Raw genomic sequence first — 24,205 nt, forward strand, 5'->3', positions numbered from 1 at the left:
GAAAAGAGGTGAAAGGGAAGTTAATGATGGTGAGATCTTTATAATGTCAATGAAGAGGTATAGTGCTATCTAAAGGTGGACTGTAAAAAGTCAAAGATGCTTATTGTAAACACAAGAGTAACCACTAAAAACAGCATGCCAGGGAGGCCTGGCGTGCTGTGATTCATGGGGTCGCAAAGAGTCCGACACGACTGAGCGACTGAACTGAACTGAACTGAACTGAAGAAATAAAGAATAAAGAATTGGTAGACAAAATAGAAAACAAATATCAAAGTGGTATTTAACTAAAATAATGAAATGAAGAAGTATAGCTAATAAGTCAACAGAGGAAGTACATTTGAATTAGTAAAATTACTTGATTAATTTTTTTAAAAGTAAGAAATAAAGGATATCCAACCAGTCCATTCTGAAGGAGATCAGCCCTGGGATTTCTTTGGAAGGAATGATGCTAAAGCTGAAACTCCAGTACTTTGGCCATCTCATGCGAAGAGTTGACTCATTGGAAAAGACTGATGCTGGAAGGGATTGGGGGCAGGCGGAGAAGGGGACAACAGAGGATGAGATGGCTGGATGGCATCACTGACTCGATGGACGTGAGTCTGAGTGAACTCCGGGAGTTGGGGATGGACAGGGAGGCCTGGCGTGCTGTGATTCATGGGGTCGCAAAGAGTCAGACACGACTGAGCGACTGAACTGAACTGAACTGAACTGAAGAAATAAAGAATAAAGAATTGGTAGACAAAATAGAAAACAAATATCAAAGTGGTATTTAACTTAAGTAATTAAATGTTTAACAGGTAAAATATTTAATGTTTAATTAAATGTTTAACTTAAATAATTAAATGTTATGGTCAAAGCACTCCAATTAAAATGCAGAGGGAGTTCCATGGTGGTCCAGTGGCTAAGACTCTGTACTCTCAATACAGGGGGCCTAGTTTTGATATCTGGTCAGGAAACTAGATTCCATATGCCACAACTAAGAGTTTATATGCCACAACTAAAGATCCCATGTGCTGGGAGACAAAATATAGATTTGAACTGTGCAGTCCATCTATACACAGATGTTTTTCAATAAACATAATACCTAGATTTTCATTTTCTAGATTTCTAAATTAACTAAGTGTGGGGGAAATTTTGTGTTCAATTAGAGCTCACAACATTGTGGAATCAAAAGAAAAAGGGTTTGAGTCCTAAGTCTATCCAAACTGTTTCATCTTCCTGCCCTTGGTTGCATCGTTTATCAATTCCTTTGTTTTTTTCTTTTTCAAACTCTACTTATTTATTTATTTTTGGCTGTGCTGAGTTGTGGCAAGCAGGGGCTACTCTCTAGTTGCGGTGCTCGGGATCTAGAGTGGGTGGGCTGAGTAGCTGCGGCTTCCAGGCTCCAGAGCAAGGGCTCAGTAATTGTGGAGCACGAGCTTAGTTACTCTGTGGCATGTGAGATCTTCCCAGAGCAGAGATCGAACCTGTGTCTCCTATATTGGTAGGGTGATTTTTTTTTTTTACCATTGAACCACCAGTGAAGCCCAGTTCTTTGTTTGTTTTTTATTTTATTTTATTTTTTAACTTTACAATATTGTATTAGTTTTGCCAAATATTGAAATGAATCCGCCACAGGTATACATGTGTTCCCCATCCTGAAACCGCTTCCTTCCTCCCTCCCCATACCATCCCTCTGGGTCGTCCCAGTGCACCAGCCCCAAGCATCCAGTATCGTGCATCGAACCTGGACTGGCAACTCGTTTCATACATGATATTTTACATGTTTCAATGCCATTCTCCCAAATCTTCCCACCCTCTCCCTCTCCAACAGAGTCCATAAGACTGTTCTATACATCAGTGTTTCTTTTGCTGTCTCGTACACAGGGTTATTGTTACCATCTTTCTCAATTCCATATATATGCATTAGTATACTGTATTGGTGTTTTTATTTCTGGCTTACTTCACTCTGTATAATAGGCTCCAGTTTCATCCACCTCATTAGAACTGATTCAAATGTATTCTTTTTAACGGCTGAGTAATACTCCATTGTGTATATGTACCATAGCTTTCTTATCCATTCATCTGCTGATGGACATCTAGGTTGCTTCCATGTCCTGGCTATTATAAACAGTGCTGCGATGAACATTGGGGTACACGTGTCACTTTCCTGCTGGTTTCCTCAGTGCGTATGCCCAGCAGTGGGATTGCTGGATCATAAGGCAGTTCTATTTCCAGTTTTTTAAGGAATCTCCACACTGTTCTCCATAGTGGCTGTTCTAGTTTGCATTCCCACCAATTTTTGAAGCAATGAAAGTAGTACCTGGGCTTCGCCTGTGCTGCCGCCACCTCTGCCGCTGCTTAGGGCCAGGCTCCGCTCCTCCTCCTTCTCCGCCTTCTTTCCTGAGCGCTGCCCTGCCGGCTGCCATGGCAAATGTGGCGGACGCGAAACTGTACTGACATCCTGGGCGTCCCGCCTGGCGCCAGCGAGAACAAGCTGAAGAAGGCATACAGAAAGTTAGCCAAAGAATACCATCCTGATAAAGAATCCAAATGCTGGTGACAAATTCAAAGAAATAAGTTTTGCATATGAAGTACTATCAAATCCTGAGAACCCGAACTATGTGACAGATATGGAGAACAAGGTCTTCGGGAAGGTAGCGGTGGAGGTGGTGGCATGGATGGTATTTCCTCTCACATCTTTGGTGGAGGATTATTTAGCTTCATGGGTAATCAGAGCAGAAGTCGAAATGGCAGAAGAAGAGAAGACATGATGCACCCACTCAAAGTATTTTTAGAAGACCTGTATAATGGCAAGACAACCAAACTACAACTTAGCAAGAATGTACTCTGTAGAGCATGCAGTGGCCAAGGTGGGAAGTCTGCAGCTGTTCAGAAGTGTAGTGCTTGTCAGGGTCGAGGTTTACGCATCATGATCAGACAGCTGGCTCCAGGGATGGTACAGCAGATGCAGTCTGTGTGTTCTGACTCTAATGGAGAAGAAGAGGTAGTTAATGAAAAGGACCGCTGTTAATAATGTGAAGGGAAGAAAGTGATTAAAGAAGTCAAAATTCTTGAAGTCCACGTAGACAAAGGCATGAAACATGGACAGAGAATTACATTTACTGGGGAAGCAGACCAGGCCCCAGGAGTGGAACCAGGAGACATTGTTCTTTTGCTACAAGAAAAAGAGCATGAGGTGTTCCAGAGAGATGGGAATGATTTGCACATGACATATAAGATAGGACTTGTTGAAGCTCTTTGAGGATTTCAGTTCACATTTAAGCACCTTGATGGACGTCAGATTGTGGTGAAATACCCCCCTGGCAAAGTAATTGAACCAGGATGTGTTCATGTAGTTTGAGGTGAAGGAATGCCACAATATCGTAATCCCTTTGAAAAAGGTGATCTTTACATGAAGTTTGATGTGCAGTTTCCTGAAAACAACTGGATCAACCCAGATAAACTTTCTGAATTAGAAGATCTTCTGCCATCTAGACCAGAAGTTCCAAATATTATTGGAGACACTGAGGAGGTAGAGCTTCAAGAATTTGATAGCACTCGGGGCTCAGGAGGCGGCCAGGGGCGTGAAGCCTATAATGATAGCTCTGATGAAGAAAGCAGTAGCCATCATGGACCAGGAGTGCAGTGTGCCCATCAGTAAACTGCAAACAAATTGCACAGGTGGCTTTTCTTTCCACATTGGCCTGGTTTGTTTTCTGCAATCCAGCTGGAGCGTCTGGTCAACCCAGATGAACTGATGGACATCTGTTGGTCTATGTGTAACTTTTAAAATTGGTATCGTATCTACAGAGTGTATAATTTAAACTAACCACAAAGCTTTCCATCTTCATTTCGACTGTTCTATAGCAGAATAAAGCACTTGAAACAAGACTCCCTTTCACACATGGGTTATAAGTTTCAGTCCTGATATCTGTGCTTGATTTTTATCAGTTTTGTGTAGATTTTATGTTTCATATTTTAAATTCAATTCCCACATTGTAAAGTTTGTGAACAGTTTGTCCTGAAGCTTTGTGTTTGGCTGCACCTGCATAAGCTGCTACAAATAGAATAAAGAATTTCATAGCCTGTGTCTATCATTTAGATGCATGGGAAAATGGGCTTTGCACACAATAGGTTTGGAGCTGACTGGGAACAATGGAAAAAATATCATTAGCTGAGCTGTGGTTGTAAAGTTTTGGGCGGGGTGGGGGGGGTATTTCTTTTTTTTTTCTTTCTTTCTCACCCACCCCCACCTGTTTCTTTTGTTTTTGTTTTTGTTTTTTACCATCTTGTGAAAGGTTTCTGGAACTGAATAATAAAAAACAGTTGGTGTAAATTAAAAAAAAAAAAGTAGTACTTGGATTTTTGACTGCTTGGGGTTAGCTCCCCCAACATCCAAACTGTTCAAGGGTCAACCGTATATGTTTATTAAACCATCATGTTGTACACCTTAAGCATATAATTTTTATTAAAAATCAATCCAGAAAAAGAAGACAGATAATATTAAATATTTGCATATCTAATAACAAAGATTTTTAAATAATTAAATAAAAATGGATAAAACTGAAAGTACAGATAGATTATGAGTATAGTTACAGATTTTAATATTCCTCAGTAATCATATAACAGGTAGACAAACCATCTTAATTGATGTTTATAGAACATAGCACCCAACTAGAGTAGAATAAACATTTTTAAGTGAACATAAAACATTCACCTAGATCATACTCTGGGCCCTAAAATAGGTCTCAATAAATTCAAGAGGCTTGAAATCATATGAAGAATATTCTTTCAATGTAACAGAAACAAACCAGAATTAATAACAGAAAGTTAGCTGGGAAATCCCCAAATATTGGGAAATTAAACCACACAGTTAAAAATACACCATGGGTCAAAAAAGAAATCACAAGGGAAATTAGAAAATATTTTGAACTGAAATAAAAATGAAAACACAACATAAAATTCATGGGATGAGGCTAAAACAATGCTTAGAGGGAAATTTATAGCATTAAATGATTATATGAGTAAAAAGTTCTTAAATCAATTATCTAAACTTCTGCCTTAAGAAGCAAGAGAAATAAAAGTAAATTAAACTTGAAGTAAATTGAAAACAATAAAGATGTAAGGAAACCAAAAAGTTTAAAATGGACAAATAAAGAAAAAGCTATGAAGCCAATAGCTGGTTCTCTGGATACATCAATAAAATTGATAAGCCTGAAGTTTATTCGCCTCGGACTTCCCCAGTGTTAATGGTGAAAGTTCCAGATTTCAGGATCCATTCAGGTTTGAATGAACTGGCACAGTTGGTCACTCTGCAGTACACAGATTGATCAGGAAATAGAAAAAGAAGGTGCAAATTAACAACATCAAGAATGAGACATATTTAATCTGTGTAATTCTTTTTGGGACACTTACTTGGCCTTTTCAGAATGATCAGCAGCACCCCTGGTCTCTACCCACTAGATTCCAGCAATATCCTAAATTTGTGACAAATGATGACATCTCTAGTCATTCTTACATGTCCCCTGGATGGGCAAAATGACCCTCACTTGAGAACCACTGATCTGATCCACACGGGTGAACTGCTTAGCAACAGCAGTACCAATGTAATTCAATGGGAAAAACACACTGTTGAATAAAGTGTGCTGCAACAATCATATCCCTACAGAGAGAAATGAATCTTTCACTATATAAAAAATTGCCTTTAAATGGATTATCTACCTAAACATAAGAGCTAAAATTATGACACTATCTGTAAGAAAACACAAGAGAAAATCTTTGTGACTTTGGGTGAGCCAAAGCTTTTTTGGATCACTTAATAATACATTGAGCATCATCAAAATAAAATGTCTGCTTTTCAAAGAAATTATTAAGAAAATGAAAAACAAGCCATAGTCTGAGAGAAAATACCTGCAAAAAATAACTTGTTTTGGAATACACAAAGAAATTTTTGCTGTTTTTGTTACCACTGAACCACCAGGGAAGCCTATAAAGAAAGTTTACAACTCAATAAAAGAAAAACAAACCAGTGAAATTTAGCAAAAGATTTCAACAATCACCTTACCAAAGTAGATATGTAAATGCCAAATGAAAGCCCATAAAAAGAGTCTCAACATCATTAGTCATCAGAGAAATTAAAACCAAAATGAAGTATAGTTATATAGATACTCATCAAAATGGCTACATTTTTTTTAGATGAAATAAACTAAAAATATCTGACAGTACCAAGTGCTGACAGGTTTGTAGAGCAGCTGGAACTCTCATAAAATGCTGATAGGTATTCAAAATGGTACAGCCTCTTTGGGAAACATTTGACAGTTTCCTATGACATTAAATACCACTTACCATATAATCCAGCAGTTCTAGTCCTGGCTATCTTCACAAGAGAAATGAAAACATGCTCACACAATGGCTTACAGGCAAATATTTATGGCAGCATTATCATAACTGCCAAAAGGTGGAAACAGCCTAAAAGTCCACCACTGGTGAGTGAATAAACAGACTGTGGTAGATCCATACAACGGAGAGTACCACTCAGCAATAGAAGGAAACAAACTGCTGATACCTAGAGTGGCATAGACAAATCTCAGAAACATTTTGTTGAACATAAAAGTTGGACACAATAGACTCCATCTGACGTAGTCTTCTACCTGCATTCTAGACTTACATGGATTCTAGATTTCTGTCATTAAGGGGGCAGAAATCAGGTAAACGTTTCTAGATGCTAACAGTGGAGGAGGGAGTTGATTGCAAAGGGGTATAGGGGAACTTCGGGGGACAATGGAACTGCTGAGGACGATGCGACTGTCAGCCACTAGGCAGCAACACACGGTGACAAGAGGAATGAAGGTCCTTGTGCTGAGAGGGGCAGACAGGTGGCCACTCTACATAGTGGCAGCAGCAGCAGCAGCAGCAGCCGCAACAGCTCTTCAGCGAGGGCTTACACTAGGCCTGGCAGTGTGATAAGCCCTTTAGATGCACTATCCCATTCAATCTTCAAAATAAACATCTGGGGTGAATTCTACAGCTTCCCATTTTTACACATGAGGGAACTGAGCCCTGGAGAGTTTGTGACATGTCCAAAGTCACTCCACTGGTCAGCGGGTATGACTGATCCCCAAATATGAGCTGTAAATCATGGACTTGTCTTGCCTCCTGCATGGAGTGCTGTTTTAACTCTTCTCTGTGACTGTGTTGCACAATGATATAATACCTATATTTTTCATCCCAACATGACCTTTTGCAATATAAGCCTGTGTGGTTATGCCACACGAATGATTAAAGCATTTCAGCCTAAATCGAGAGTCCCCGAATTAACCCTTTCTTGGCCAATAAGGAAGAAACACTTGGGAGTCTTTCTGTGTGTTGCAGGCTGTATTTTCTGCAAGCAGTTGCTAAGATAGAATTTGGGGTGATATCTAGAAAAGAAAGGGTAAGAAAGCAGTATTGGGTGAAGGGACCAGTCAAACCATAGTGTCGACCCAACAAAATCCTGGCAAACCCAGTGGGGCTCCCTGGGGTGACTGTTGCCCAGCAGAGTGGCCCACATTGAGCCAGAATGGCTATGCTTTTTGTATCCCTGCCTCATTCAGTCACTGATTTAGGGTTGTCCCTAGAAGGATGTGACCTTGGGCAAGGCTACTGTCTACAGCAGAGGCAGTCCTGAGATGCTGACTGCTCAAGTTTGCCTCTATCCTGCATCTGGTGAGCATCCTTGGGTTTGCACCTGGGCATGTACCGCTGAGTCCATGGTCTTTTAAAACAAAAAACCTGTGGCTAATTCATGTCAATGTATGGCAAAAACCACCACAATATTATAAACTAATTAGCCTTCAATTAAAATAAATTACTTTTTAAAATCGTTTAACATAATGTTGATTTTTGCTTGTAATTAAGTGTTTCTTTTATCAGTATCATTCATTTATTCATTTAAAGTGGAGCAACATATATACATTGCCATATGTAAAATAGATAGCTAGTGGGAGCCTGCTGTGTAGTATAGGGAGCTCAGCTTGGTGCTCTGGGATGACTTAGATGGGTGGGATGGGGGAGGATGGAAGGAGGTCCAAGAGGAAGAGGATATATGCATACATATAACTGATTCACTTTGTTGTACAGCAAAAACCAACACAACATTGTAAAACAGTTACACTCCAATAAAAATGTAAAATGTATGGTCACGCCTATGTACCAGGCACTCTCTTGATTATTGAAGATACGAAAACATACACAATATGCTAAGAATAAATAAATAATGGAAAAGACAAGCTTCTTATCCTTCAGGAGCCTAAAATTTACCACATGAGGACAGCAGGGAATCAAGTAACAGTAGAACAGTGTGCTGCCTGCTTTATGGAGAAAAGGTGGAGAAGGTTTTCAATATCTGAGCTGGGCCCTGAAGATGAACAACTGGAGCTGAATGGTCAGGGATGGAAAGACATCCTTGGTGAAACTGGGAACAGAAGTGAAGTCAGAAGTGGGAGCAGTCCAGTTGTTGCAGGAAGGGGAATCCCTTCCAGGGCCCGAAACTGGGCTCTTGTCTAACACTCGGAAATGAATTGTCTGAGAAGACACATGTACTGACAAAGCAAGAGATTTTATCGGGAAAGGGCACCCGGGTGGAGAGCAGTAGGGTAAGGGAACCCAGGAGAACTGTTCTGCTGCATGGCTCACAGTCTCGGGTTTTATGGTGATGGGATTAGTTTCCGGGTGGTCTTTGACCAATCATTCTAATTCAGAGTCTTTCCTGGTGGCGCACACATCGCTCAGGCAAGATGGATGCTAGCGAAAGGGATTCTGGGAAGTGGACAGACAAGTGGTGTCTCCTTTCGACCTTTCCCGAACTCTTCCGGTTGGTGGTGGCTTATTAGTTCTGTGTTCCTTATCAGGATCTCCTGTCATAAAACAACTCAAGCAAATAGTTACTATGGTGCCTGGCCAGGGTGGGCGGTTTCAATCAGTGTACTTCCCCTAATACAGTGAGGACTGTATAGAATAGGATTGGCAGGCTGAGGGGAAGGGCACCCAGAAAGCTGGTTGGGATGAACTGTGAGCTTCTTTGAACACCATGCCAAGAAGGCTGGAGGAATCATACGAAAGCCCAGGACCCACCAAGGCAAATCCACTCTTCTGACTGGACAACTCAGTGTGTCTCTTTCCAGATGCATGGGGGTTCTTCTTTCGTCTTTGATTTGAGCCTTGTCTCCACATAGGTTTCAGGATTATCGATTTGCTTTCAAGCTCATTATGGGCTTCCCTAATAGCTCAGCTGGTAAAAAATCCACCTGCAATGTAGGAGACCCTGGTTCAATTCCTGGGTTGGGAAGATCCTCCAGAGAAGGGGTAGGCTATCCACTTCAGTATTCTTGGGCTTCCCTGGTGGCTCAGCTGGTAAAGAATCTGCCCACAATGCAGGAAACCTGAGTTCAGTCCCTGGGTTGGGAAGATCCCCTGGAGAAGGGAAAGGCTACCTACCAACTCCAGTATTCTGACCTGGAGTATTTTCCCAAGTGTATTCTCCATGGTCTCAAAGAGTCATGTCTCAAAGACTCAGACACGACTGATGACTTTCACTTTTAACCTCATTGTATTCTTATTCGCCCATGTTATTTCTGACCATAGCTTCTAAAATCATGTTCTCCTATTCCTTTAGTCAAGCAAGTTGGGGAGATCAGGACATATTAGTAATAGCGAGACCTTGAACTGATGTCAGTACCACAACGGAAACACCATTCCCCTGTGGACAGCAAGTGCGCACACCCACACCTCGGGCACCTCTGCTGTTGAAAGAAAAATAAAAGGAAAGCATTGTTGTTTAGTGTTTTATGTCTTTGGTTTCTCTTGAAGTTTCTGCTCCATCTTTGTGGCCACTTTCAATAGGACTAGATCCAGATACTTTATTTTCACACGATCCCTTAGAATTCAAAGAGAAATGTAACAGATTCACTTAATTGCTTGAAAACCCACCTCTGAATCACAAAGCTGATTTACATATAAAACAGGAATTAGCAAATGTTTTCTAAGCCAGTAAATGTTTTAAAGACATTCTGATGAGTCAGTGTTTAACCTTTTCTTACATAAATAGGACAAAAGATCTTTGTCATGTTTTCTCTTAAGTAAATATATTTTAAAACTGTGCCTCCATGGTGTTTCAATTTTCTTTTCAGTTGTCACTATGATGGGACAAGGCAGCTGGAATGAAGGATAACACATTACACTCCTACTCTGAATTTCCTGCCTTTTGTTTTCTTGGATCATAGCCTTAATGTTGTTTAAATAGTGCTGTGTATATTTAATTTCCTTTTTCTCTCCACAAAAACCAAACAATTTTTTAAAAAATCACCCCATCTTTCACGGTGGGTTATAAAAGTGTTCTTGAGCTAAAATTGAACTGGTCTCTTATTTAAACATATAAATATATACTTAGGTACTTTAATCCACTGTAATTTATTTTATTGATTGAGTGCTTGGGTAGAAATGTATTTGTACACATTTTATCCATGTCATGTGCTTTGCATTTAAAGATAACACTGCTGATAGTGACTGCTAATTGGGCAAAGAACATGTATCTTCCAAGGTACATGTACACAAAGTCTGTTCTTTGCTGTTCTGCAGACTATGTTATTTGTGACTCTCCCTCTTCAACTCAAATCCTCCCCAAAGAGTGAAAGATACATGGAGTTAGAAGGATATTTAGATATTATTTAGCCCAACTACCCAAATGAAGCAGGTACCCACTATGCTCTGGCCTCATAACTTTCAGAGAGAAGACATTCAGCTGTATAGAAAGGTAGCCCATTTCATTGTCATTCATTTCTAAGTATTAAAAAATTATTCCTAAGTCAAAATTTTATTTCCTCTAACTTCCTGTTATTTATAGTGCCCTTTCAGTTCAGTTCAGTCACTCAGTCATGTCAGATTCTTTGCGACCCATGAACTGCAGCACGCCAGGCCTCCCTGTCCATCACCAACTCCTGGAATTTACCCAAACTCATGTCCATTGAGTCAGTGATGCCATCCAACCATATCATCCTCTGTCGTGACCTTTTCCTCCTTCCCTCAATCTTTCCCAGCATCAGAGTCTTTTCAAATGAGTCAGTTCTTCGCATCAGGTGGCCAAAGTATTGGAGTTTCAGCTTCAACATCAGTCCTTCCAATGAACACCCAGGAGTGATCTCCTTTAGGATGGACTGGTTGGATTTCCTTGCAGTCCAAGGGACTCAAGAGTCTTCTGCAACACCACAGTTCAAAAGCATCAATTCTTCAGTGCTCAGCTTTCTTCACAGACCAACTCTCACATCCATACATGACCACTGGAAAAACCATAGCCTTGACTAGACAGACCTTTGTTGACAAAGTAATTTCTCTGCTTTTGAATATGCTTTCTAGGTTGGTCATAACTTGCCTTCCAAGAAGCAAGCGTCTTTTAATTTCATGGCTGCAATCACCATCTGCAGTGATTTTGGAGCCAAAAAAAAAAAAAAAAGTCAGCCACTGTTTCCACTGTTTCCCCATCTATTTCCCATGAAGTGATGGTACTGGATGCCATGATCTTAATTTTCTGAATGTTGAGCTTTAAGCCACTTTTTCGCCCTCCTCTTTCAGTTTCATCAAGAGGCTCTTTAGTGCCCTTTAGACCCAAACAAAATATGTACAGGGAAGTTTTCAGAAGACGATTCTTACATCGCCTCTTTTCTTCAGATGAAAATTTCTCATTTCCTTCAACAGTTTCCTACTATCTTAACGACTGACTCTCAACACTTATCAATTTGTCAGCTTTTTTCTTTTGAATAGTTCTCTTTTTAAATGAAGTAGAGTTGATTTACATTATTATGTTAGTACCTGAATATATATATATATTAATGATTCAATATTTTATACATCAGGAAAACTAGACAGCTACATGTAAAATCATGAACTTAGTATATTTCCTCACATCATATACAAAAATAAACTCAAAATGGGCTAAAGACATAAATGTAAGACCTGAAACCATAAAACTCCTAGAGAAGAACATGGGCAGAATGCTCTTTGACATAAATCATAGCAATATATTGTGTTGCCTCTGAAGGCAAAGGAAACAAAAGCAAATGTAATCAAACCGGAGCTAATTAAACTTAAAAGCTTTTGTACAGCAAAGAAAACCATCAACAAAATGAAAAGGCAACCTACTGAATGGGAAAAATTATTTGCAAATGATATGACTGATAAAAGGTTAATATCCAATGTATATGAACAGCTCATACAACTCAACATCAATAAAACAAATAACCCATTTAAAAAATGAACAGAAGAATTGAATAGACGTTTTTCCAAAGAAGACAAATGGCCAATAGGCACATGAAAAGATATGCAACATCACTAATTATTAGATAAATGCAGATCAAAGCTACAATGAGATATTATATCACCTCACAACTGTCAGAATGGCTATCAATAGAATTTTACAAACAGGGCTCTCCTGGTGGCTCAGTGGTGAAGAATCTGCCTCCAATGCAGGAGGCACAGGCTCAGTCCCTGATTCAGGAAGACCCCACATGCCTTGGAGAAACCAAGGCCATGGGCTCACAGCTACTGAGGCCAGGAGCCTGAGCTACTGAGCCCACAGTGGCGTTACTGAAGCCAGCATGCCCTAGAGCCTGTGCTTCACAAGAGAAGCCACTGCAGTGAGAAGCCCAAGCACCACAGCTAGAGAGTCGATCCCACTCACGGCACATAGAGAAAAAGTCCGCACAGCAACAAAGACCCAGCACAGCCAAAAATGAATAAATACAGAAAACTATTTTTAAAAAGTCTACAGATAATACATGCAAGCTTATGCAGAAAAGAGAATTCTTGTACACTGTTGGTGGGAATGTACATGGGTGCAGCCACTATGGAAAACAGCATGGAAGTGCCTCAAAAAACTAAAAAGAGAACTACCATATGATCCAGCAATTCCACTCCAGGGTATCTATCTGGAAAAAAAAAAAATGGAAACACTGCTTTGAAAAGATACAAGCACCCCAGTGTTCATAGCAGCATTATTTATCATAGGCAAGATATAGAAGGAACCTAGGTGTTCACCAACAGACAAACGGATAAAGAAAATGTGGTACATACGTATACATAATAGAATATTATTCAGCCATAAAAAGAATTCAGTTCTGCCATTTGCAACAGCATAGGTAGACCTAGAGAATATTCGGTCTAGAGAATGAAATAAGTAAGATGAGAAAGACAAATACTGTATGTTGTCATTTATATGTTAAAACCCCTCATGTGGCTTGAGGAGTGATATGGACAGATAGAGAGGGATCTACATGTCTTCCATTCTTCTTCCTTCCTGTAATATGGCCTTACTATTGACTTGCCAATTCTTGCCTTATACTTCAAAGTTTTTTTTTTCCATAAAAATTAAGTCATATCTATTTATAGATTTAGTATTTGTTCATTTGACTTTTGGAACTGAAATATAGGATTTTGCATTTAAATCTTATCTTTTTTTTTTTTTTCTTTTCTTTTCATTATACTGGAGGCTTTTCTGTTTTGTTTCGTTTTATTTTTGCTAATTCTGTCAACAAACATAGTTTTCTCTTCAAGCTTATTTTCGGTGTAAAACCTACCAAATGTATAATCTATATCTTTATTTAAGCTTTTGATGAAAACATAGTATAGGTCTCAATATGGAACACCTTGCTGCTACTGCTAAGTCGCTTCAGTCGTGACTGACTTTGTGCGACCCCATAGACGGCAGCCCACCAGGCTCCCCCGTCCCTGGGATTCTCAGGCAAGAACACTGGAGTGGGTTGCCATTTCCTTCTCCAATGCATGAAAGTGAAAAGTGAAAGTGAAGTCGCTCAGTCGTGTCCGACTCCCAGTGACCCCATGGACTGCGGCCCACCAGGCTCCTCCGTCCATGGGATTTTCCAGGCAACAGTGCTGGAGTGGGGTGCCATTGCCTTCTCCAATGGAACACCTTGACAAGCCATTAAAAACTCTTTCCCCTTCCCAAGTTTGTATCAGTTCATTAATTAACACCCTGATCCTTCAACCAGCTATCACTGGTCTAATTTCTGCTTTGTTCAAAAAATATGAGAAACTTGTTAAATGCCTTACTCAAACTATCCTATGTCTAAATAGCACTCTCTTGACATACAATTTAATAACCCAATCAAGAGTGGATTAGATGCCCTTCTATGGCTTCAACAGCAAACTATACTTACTAGTGCAGCCTGGAAGGTACAGTAAGTTCCCTACATATGAGCAAGTTCCATTCCAAGCATGGAATCCAATTTGTAAATCCAATTTGTTCTTAAGCCCAACAAAGTTAGACTAGGTACCCAACTAACACAATTGGTTATATAGTACTGTACCACAATAGGTTTATAATACTTTTCACACAAATAATACATTAAAAAACACAAAAAAATAAAGGAAACATTTTTAATCTTACAGTACAGTACCTTGAAAAGCACGGTAGTACCAGCTACATCATCACTGCTTTTATGCTCACTTCTGGACATCCTCGGCTTGAGATAAAGACATTGTACTACTGTTCTCTATATAGTACTGTATGATAAAGTACACAAAAGCATAACCACTGGTAGAGGACACACGCAAGTGACAATGTAAGCCAGATACATGAACCAACTCACGTGACTAGACACACAAACATGTTCACATCTTTGAAAGTCCACAGCTTGAAGGTTCATACTATAATGGGGTATAAAATAGATACTGGTTAAATTAGTGAATAAATGAAGAGTGGCATAATGGAATACAACAGAAGAATCAGTTTCCTCGTGTGTGTGTGTGCTTAGTCGCTTCAGTCGTGTCAGACTCTTTGCACCCCTATGCACTGTAGCCTGCCAGGCTCCTCTGTCTGTGGGATTCTCCAGGCAAGAATACTGGAGAGGGTTGCCATGCCCTCCTCCAGGGGATCTTCCCGACTCAGGGGGTCAAACCTGAGTCTCTCATGTCTCCTGCATAGGCAGGCAGGAGACTAGTGCCACCTGGGAAGCCCCCTGTTCCTCACCAGTCTGACCTATTCTTGATGACAAGGGATGTATGGAACCTACCTTTGCCCAGTAGGTGGCTAATAAATGTGGAAACCATTTCCTAGTGTGGGAAGAAAGGAAGACCATGGTGTGAATAGCAACTGGTTGGTGAGGGGCTGCAAATGATAAGCTCCATATTTTCTGTGACACAGGCAATGATGATAACTTCTGCTGCTGCTGCTAAGTCGCTTCAGTCATGAGAGGGTTAAATAAGGAGCTTGAGTGGAGTAGTTGAGGGGATATCCAGAGGAAGCATACCAGGATCAGTTTGAAGGTGATTGGTGGATGCAAGACAGGAGCTATTATTCAGTTTTCAACGTGTATTCATCAAGTACCTACGTGCCAGGTACTACCATTCAAGGATAGAGCAAAAAACACACCAGATATTTTCCCACTTTACCAAAGCTAACATTTTAGTGGGAGAGACAATTAAGTCAACCAATATGCACCACGTTGATAGGTTAAGTGTTATGAATGAAGTTAGCAGGGTGATAATACTATATACAGACTAGGAGACAGAAGAGAAGACTATTTGGATAAGAGTGGTCAGGAAACCATCACTTAAGTAATATTTGATGTTATGTGGCAACCTGGATGGGAAGGGAGTTTGGGGGTGAATGGATACATGTATATGTATAGCTGAGTCCCTTTGCTGTTCACCTGAAACAATCACAACATTGTTAATGGGCAATAAAACGTTTTTTAAAAAGTAACATTCAAGTTAAATCCTGGAGCTGGGGAAGGGCGGTGGTGTTCTGATAAATTGGCTCCCAAAAAAAGAAGAAAAAGAGGAAAGAAAGCTCTAACAACAACAAAAAACCCTCTGATTTGTAGTTCTGCTGTTTTTCATAGTGTAAATACACCACCACCAGTTTCCAGATACCAACATGACATCACTAAATGCAGAGCAGGGAAGAAAGGTACACTTTCGACTCTGGCAAGCCTGTAGAAGCCCTTTCCAGCACACCACCAGAAGAATGTTCCAATGAAAGAAGAGCATTTGAAAAAGGAACTTCAGCAGAAAGGAGTTCAGGGTGACTAGGGACAGGAAGTGGGGAGGGAGAGGAGTGTGGAAAGCCAGAGGTTGGCAAATGCCAGCTTTCCCATGTAAGGAGTTGGATCTCATTCTAAAGGAAATGGAACAAGATCTGATTTACATTTTAAAAGGACTGTTTGCATTGTTATGTGGAGAATGAGTTAGAATAGGAACAAAAATAGAAGCAGGTAGCCAGTTAAGAGTTATTGAAGTTGTCCAAGCAAGAATTCGGATGAGGACAGTGGAAATAAAACAAGCAGATATATTTGGGACGTATTTTGGAAAGAGAAGGTAGTAGAACTTACTGGTAGATTAGATGTGACAGTTCAGAGAAGGGAACATTCAAAATAATTCCTAGGTAATCTTGACCAACTGGGAGGTTTCTATTGCCACTTATTGAGCTGCAGAAGAATGGTGGAAAAAATGGATTTCAGTTCAGGAAATTAATTTGAGATACAGAATAGGTATCCAGGTGAAAATGTCAAGTAAGCATTTGGACATAGAGATCTGGAACTAAGGAGAAAGACTGGGGATGGAGATATAAATTTGCCTGTCACCTGCATCAGATAGCAGTTGAACCATGTGACTGGTGGGGATTACATAGACAGAGTATATTAACAGAGAAAAGATCAACCCCTGAGAAACTTAACCAACTAGTGGCCAGCTAGAAAAAGAGAATTCAGCAAAGGAGATCAGACGAAGTGATCAAGAGAGAAATAGGTCATTATGCTGTCAGAGCAGTCTGGAGGAGAAAGTATTTCAAGGAGGAAGTAGTCAACTCTGTTGAAGTCTGTTGAAAGTTCATGCATCATGAAGACAGTGACGTGCCCACAGGATGAAGCAACATGGAGGTCCTGGGTGGCCTTGATGAGAGATATTTCAGGGTCAGATGATGCAGAGTGAATCAGGGCAACACCACCAACTCTGACATGGCAAAGCAGAATTTGGCTCAGTCTGCCCCATCCCAGAGTTAGTCACTCCTCTGAACAAGTTGGTACAGCTGTGTGGAGAAGAAAGCAAGAGGCTGACAATCAGTCTCAGTATTACCCACTAAATAGCTGCATGATTCCAATAAGCCAAGTAACCTCTCTAGACCCTCATGTTCTCATCAGTAAAATTAGATGCTCTGAAATTCTACTTATCATTTGCTCATTCAGCAAATATGTATAAAGCAATGATTCTATGCCAGTCCTGAATAAGAAAAGACCAGTTCCTGCCCTTGAACAACTGTCTCTAATTTACTGACTTGTACTTTATACAATTCCTGTGTCTGTTATGTGGCTTACCTCCCCTACAAGATGGTAGGGTCCTTGAGGCTGTATTTTTCTCAACTTGGTGTCCTCCACAGGGCCTAATACAATGCTTGGCACATACTGTGCACTTAATGTCAAGGTCATTAATATGTTATACTCTTAAAAAGAATATTTATGATTTTCCAATTCATGTACAAATCCTTGCCATTTATTAGTTGGCCAAATTACTTAATCTCTCTGGGTGCTGATTTCTTTAATTGTAAAATGGGATAATAACAGTATCTATATCATAATAGACTATAAAAATGTGATACGTGTTCATGGTGGAAAGTTCAGAAAAATCAGAATTTATTAAAAGGTGAACTAAATTACTCATGACTTCACAACTAGACGTAACTAATGCAAGTATCTTGATGTATGCCTTCACACTCTTCTCTTGGCATGGTGCAAAGATTATATCCTGAACTCAAGTGGCTCAAAGAGCCATTACGCATGATGGTGCTTGTATTGGAAATATTGTGTACAGCTCTTTTATTAAATTAATAAAATTAATTAATTAACTAAACTTTTTTTTCCCCTTCATGCAAAATAGAGTGAAATTACTTTCACTGTTTCCCAAAATGTATATATTAAAAGCTACCAGTTATTGAGTCTTTGCAGTTTGAATGTTAACCATTTTGTATGCATTATCCTACTGACTTATACTGAGGAGGAAAATGAGAGTCAGGGAACATGGCATTACTATTGTTCACCAGTATCCAATTCTACTCTCTTTCTGGACACATGTGAGTAGCTATTCTCTGCCGTACCGATATTAGTTGTGGCCATATCTACTTTGGTCAGTGACGCACCAACAGCAGTGATGTGAGTTACTGCTGGATAGGAACACTTCATTCCTGATGCTTAACTCACCACCAGTCTTTCCTCTGTCATGGTCATCGTGGAAACCAGCGTGGATGTGGAGAGTAAATGTTGAGCCATCCTAAGCAGAACAGCTGTGCCAGAGAGTTGCCAGACCTGTGTCAGTCTTTGCTTGAGCAAGAATTAAAGCTTTCTTGTTTGAAGCCATTGAAATGCTGAGATTGTTTGTTACCACAGCATAGCTTGGCCAATCCTGACTAAGGCAGAGAGCTTAAAAAACTCCCCAAGGTCTCAGGGCTTGTAAGTAGAACGGCCAGGATTTGAGCTCAGATCTGTATGAAGCCCATGTTCAATAGTTTATCTAAGAATAGTTAGGCAAAGATTTTGTGAGAAGTAGAGAGTGAGCAGCAGAGAGCAAAGCTACTATAACAGTTACTGCCATCAGCTTTCCTGTTTCACCTTGAATATGGTCATGATAGTGTCATCTTTGAAGTTGTATGGCATTTCTCCAGATCTGCACATGTTTGGAAACAAGCAAGCAAAACAGAATAACCTTACCAGTTATGGTAAGATGTGTGTTTTCAACATCATGAGAGGATCAGGAAAAGTCATGTTAAATTTGTGAAGCAAAGAGAGTTGGTGAAGCAAAGTTTGAAGACAGGAAACATCTAAATTAAATTGTATTCATTAAAATCCTTTACCCAGCAAGCAGTTTCAATGATACACCCTTCACTGGAACCTCTGGGAAGCCAATCTAAGCCTCTTTGGGATGCAAAGATGATAAAATTGATAAGTAGAGTGATTAATAAAAGTTTTAAAGACAGAAATTGCTGAGTACTCAGCCAAGTTGAGTGGGAAAAAGAGGGTGAAACAAGAAGGATACAAAAGCACTCATACTTTTCAGACCATACAAATTGTTAAAACGGTATAAAGCCCTATATGTTATGAAGAACTAAGATAGGGACTCCCGAACTTGCGGAGAGCGTCCTGCGCTAACTGCCAGAATCTGATTGCTGGGGCTTCCTAAAACTGTGGCAAAAACCACATGGTTAGCTTTTGTCAATTTCATCCTTCATAGTGGAAGACATTAAATTTGAATATGGCTCCTAATTTATTCAAAGAAAATAAAGATAGTATCTTCTTAGTGTCTCTAACCCATCAGCACAATCCAACCAAAGTAGCCAATTCTTAAAGTCAGAACATTAATAAAAAGGAAAAGCAATCTCTTTCTTGGGTCAGTAGACAAAGAAGAAAATAGCTCCAACTGCCTATTTTCTTACTCTTCCAGCGCTGATCCCAAGACAGGATGTTATCATGGTCCTTAGGGATGGGTGACAAATGAGGTGCTAATGGATCCTTTGGACTGAAATTCAGATGCATGTGGGTCTTTGCCAAAGCTCTTGTCCAGGGAGAACCAAAGGAATGGGATTGGGTCTTGGTGTATCATTTAAACAGAATGAATGTAGCATCAACTGCAGTAACCTGGGCTGAGACCAGGTTCTGGCATCTTCTAGGGCTCCTCATCAGCTCCTTTGATGAGAAACAGGCTTACTTTTCATGAGGCTGTGTCCACCGTGGCTATTACATCAGAATCTGAGGTTTCATCAGTGCTGGCTTGATTGCCTTATCTAATATGAGATATTTATATTTAAGATTCACCATTAAAGCATTTGTATGGTCAAGTTGTACAGAGCATTATAAAGCTGTCTGCAATTCTTGGCATCCTAAACTAGCACATACTCAAATATGTGCCTAACATACTCAAATAAACCTAACATATTCAAAATAATGCTCACTCCACCTTTTCTCAATGGAACATAATCACAATGTTTCATAAGAAATTCCTCACCAAAAAAAAAAAAAAAAAAAAAAAGAAATTCCTCACAGTGAAAAGGTGTTTTTGCCATCTTGATGGAGTCTCCTTCTGTGCAAGTAAAAATATTTCACTCCTTCACCAGCCCTTCATGTGTGCGTGTGTGCTAAGTCGCTTCCATGTGTCCGACTCTTTGAGGCCCCACGGAGGGGAGGCTGACCTTAGGTAACGGGCACCCCTCCTCCAGTATAACAAGACAAGGAGAAGCAAATGGGTCCCTGGTTAGGCAGGTAACTCACCACTGTTCTGTCTGCAATCTGAATGGGGCCACCATTGCACACTTTCAGCCTCTTTCACTTCCACTGGGACAAATTCTCTGCCATCCAGGCTGCTGCCAAGCCCTGCGTGAAAAAACTACCAAAAAGTGTGTCCTTACCCAGAGAGTCAGCATTCCTAGTTAGGCTTTTCCTGTCTGGATTTGCCATGGTAAAACATGCTTAAGAAGCATGTTTGGTTTCCTCTTCAGATAATGCCTTCTCCATCATTGCCACCTCATGACAAGCTCTGGCTCTGCTTTGAGCCATGTGTTCAAGGAGTTTAGGTACAGACTTGCAGGATAAGTTAAAGAAAGAAAGCTGGGAATGTACTCTCCATACTTACCAAAGTTCTTTTAAGGAGAGCTATCTCTCCCAAGATATGTATTAATTACAAAGAAAAATACAAAAGTTTTGAAAATTTTTGAAAATTTTGTAAAAATTTTGTGGTTGAAAAATGTGGTAGACACCTCTTAACCCATTGATCAAGGTTAACAATCACCAGTAATGAGATATATTGACTTCATGTACTTCCTGATATGATGAACCCAGAAGTGTACATCATTCTTAAGATATTCATGCCAAAAAATGCCTACCACAGTCTAATCATGAGAAGACATCAAACCAACTCAAATGAAGAGCCATTCTGCATAAACCTGGCCAGTAGCCTTCAAAAGAGTTGAGGCTGTTCAAATGTCCTTCAATGGACGAACGCTTAAATAAACCAGGGGACATTGTACAATGGAGCGCACAGTAAGGCAAATGAACAAACAATTGATAAATGAAACAACTTGGATGGACCTCAAGGGAATTTTGCTGAGTGAAAAAAAGCAATTTTGAGAGGTCACATTCTATAAGAGTCTATTTATATGGCATTCTTGAAATGACAGAACTATAGATACAGAGAACAGATTCATGTTTGCTAGGGGTTAGGGGGTGGGAAAGGGAGTAAAGGCAGCTCCCTCCTTGGGTACCATGAGGGATCCTTATGACAGAACTGTTTTTGATGGCCACACAAAACCACCCATGATAAAATTGAATAGAATTAAACACACATGCATATATATACACACAGATATACACAAGTCCATGTAAAACTGATGAAACCTCAATAAAGTCCACGGATTGTACAATGTCTATTTCCTGGTCATGTTTTTGTGCTTTAATTATGCAAAGTGCTACTACTGAGGGAAATCAGGTCAAGTGTTACAGGGATCTCTCTGTATTGTTAATATTTCTTACAACTGTATGTATAGTTACCTCAAGAAGTTTTAAAAAGTATATTAAGGTTGTAAAAGTCAAGGGAAGACTTATTAGAGGTTCCAGATTAGAGGAACCTAAGGAGTCATGATAATTAAATGCAATATGGGAGCCTGGATTTGCTGCTGAACCAGAGAAAGTACTAGTGTGGGATGAAGTCTGTAGTTTGGTTCATTGTACTATGCCGATGTTCATTTCTTAGCTTATATCAATGTATGATTATTATATGAGATATAAGAGTAGGGGATGCTAGATGAAGAAAACTCTCCACTATTTTTGCAACTTTTTCTCTAAGTTTAAAATAATTTCAAAATTTTTAAAAAATTTTAAAAAGTTTGTAAAGAAAAGTTTCTTTTATCCTAATCAGAAATCTAACAGCCTTTTAAACATAAATTGGAAAGCTAGCAAACTAGAGGAAAGAAAATAATAAAGGGAAAACAAAATACACATGTAATTTCTTAATAGTCTTACCGATAAGTTTCTTCACATTTAAGACCATTTATAGCGGCTGCTAATATAATATAAAATCCTACAGTTTAACTATCACATCAATATTACTTTTCTATTATACGAACCTCTACAGTCCACTCTGTTACATTTGCCTGATTTAATAACCTTTGTTTTTTAGAGCAACTTTCTCCACTGATGATTGTTCTGTGAGCAAGCCATCTCCTGCTCCCCTCACTTGCCATTTGTAGTGGAGACCATAGCTGGGTGGAGACCCCAAGGCCACTTTGGTTCCAAAGAACCCATCCAGGCTGTCTCAAACATAGAGGAGTGACCCACCATGACTCAACACACTTCTTAATACAATTGGTTGGAATAAGATAGATTTCTTCACATCCATGATCTCAGTATCACACTTTCAAGGCCAAGGAACTCAGAAGACAGAACAACCCACCCAGCAGTATGCACTCTGCAGGCTTATTCTCCAGGCTCAGCTTCTGCCATGTTCTTAGGCTGAACCATCTAAAGAGCCAGGTTTTGCTGTGTGTAGACTTTTTTTGCCTTCCTCTACATAAGTATTTTTCCAAGCATGGAATTCAGAGGAGAGGTCAATTTTTCTTCATGGGAATCTGCCTGGTTTCTTTTTATGGTCATTTCTATATCTAGAAGGTCCCAGGTCTAGGATGGCATGGAACATTCTGGTGATGCTCCTCTGAGCAAGTATCCCTGTATTCACTTGTTATCTTGTCACCTCAAATCTCATGCAGTAGCCACTCCCAGTTCCTACAGTCCCTGGTTTTTCTGCTCAAATGGAAAAAGTACACTCCTTTAGTTTCTTCTTTGAGTTCTTATCTGTATAGCTCTGGTCCAAGGCCGGACTGCTCTGGTTTTCATCCATCTGACCACAGAGGTTACAGCAGGATGGACAGAACTTTGGACATAGCAGTCTGGGAAAACTTCTCCTATAAACCTGACTTGATACATCTGTCCTGCTGGCAACCAGAGGCCCATCAAGCAGCCAGCTGGCTCCTCGCCTCTTCCCAGAGGCTTAATCCAATGAGGAGCTCCCTAATATGTTTCACTCTGGCGGAAGCAAGTGTCCTGCCCAAGACAGCCCAGTGGGCTGGGCGTACCAGGAGCCCCAGGGTAGCAGAAGCAGTGTCCCACCCTAGGCAGGAGCACAAGGAAGATGCAGACATCCAGCAAGGAGAGTGAGGCTGGTGGACCAGACTGTGTCCGTCCTTGCTGTTTTCTCAGCAACCGCCTCACCAAACGCAAAAGATAAATCCCCTACTCTCATCTATCTGGTTCTGCTAGATGAACCAACAGAGTATAAAGCTAACTTCCTGATATTCAGACCCCAGAGTCAATGGTTATTATTATACAAGAGGTCCAGCCTAGAACTTCAGGTACTTCCTTTTTAAGCCAAGGAAGTCTTAAGTCTGGCACAAACAACTTTAAGGGAAAATCTGCCACTCCACCCAAACCTCGCTGGTATGAAACCCTCCCCTTCTATTGGGTTGGCCAAAAAGTTCATTTGGGATTTTCCATAACATCTTATGGGAAAAAAGCAATCAAACTTTTTGGCCAACCCTACTGAATGTTAAGGAAATCTACCGTGCTGACACCTCGAGGTGTGTGACTGGCCTGGGCTTCAACCAGGGGGAGAAGGGGAAATACTCCAGGCCAGGGTAGGAACTGGGTGCTATTTGAGGCCTCCATAGAGGTGTCTGTCCCTGTGTACTGCAGCTCAGCTAGGCTCCTGCAGCGAGTGAGCAGGCTGGACTCACCCTGCTGGCAGGCAGGGAGTGCTCGGTGAGGGTTGGCTGATGGCGATCACGTGGCTGGACTGAGATTTCCCCCTCTAAGGGACATGTGCTCACAACACCCTTCAGCCACAGCCTCAGGTGCAAGGCACCAGCAGGAGGGGCCAACCATTGCCCTTCTCACCCGCTCCTTGACACTGTACTAGAATGTCCTTGGAAGGGCCCCCCCGGCTGCCACGGGCACTGTAGGTGGGGGCAATCATCCGTGGAACTCTGTGACATTTTCTTTCTGTTTATTCTTTAAGTTTTAGTGGAATTCTGTGGTCCAGACTTGGTTTCAGACTCTGTGCTCTCAGAGTCAGCTAAAGTACAAAGGGGGGAAAAAAGAGAAAGTAGTGGGAAAAATTAGATTCTTGATTTGTGTCCAGATGGTTC

General features: G+C 40.4%; 1 pseudogene; it reads right to left on the reverse strand.

Annotated features, from left to right (window-relative positions):
- LOC129656410 (ATP synthase subunit beta, mitochondrial-like) overlaps window positions 1–24,205 on the reverse strand; it is a 92,116-nt pseudogene that overhangs the window by 35,674 nt on the left and 32,237 nt on the right.

The sequence above is a fragment of the Bubalus kerabau genome, chromosome 6, assembly GCF_029407905.1.
Source record: "Bubalus kerabau isolate K-KA32 ecotype Philippines breed swamp buffalo chromosome 6, PCC_UOA_SB_1v2, whole genome shotgun sequence".
Taxonomy (NCBI): Eukaryota; Metazoa; Chordata; class Mammalia; order Artiodactyla; family Bovidae; genus Bubalus; species Bubalus kerabau.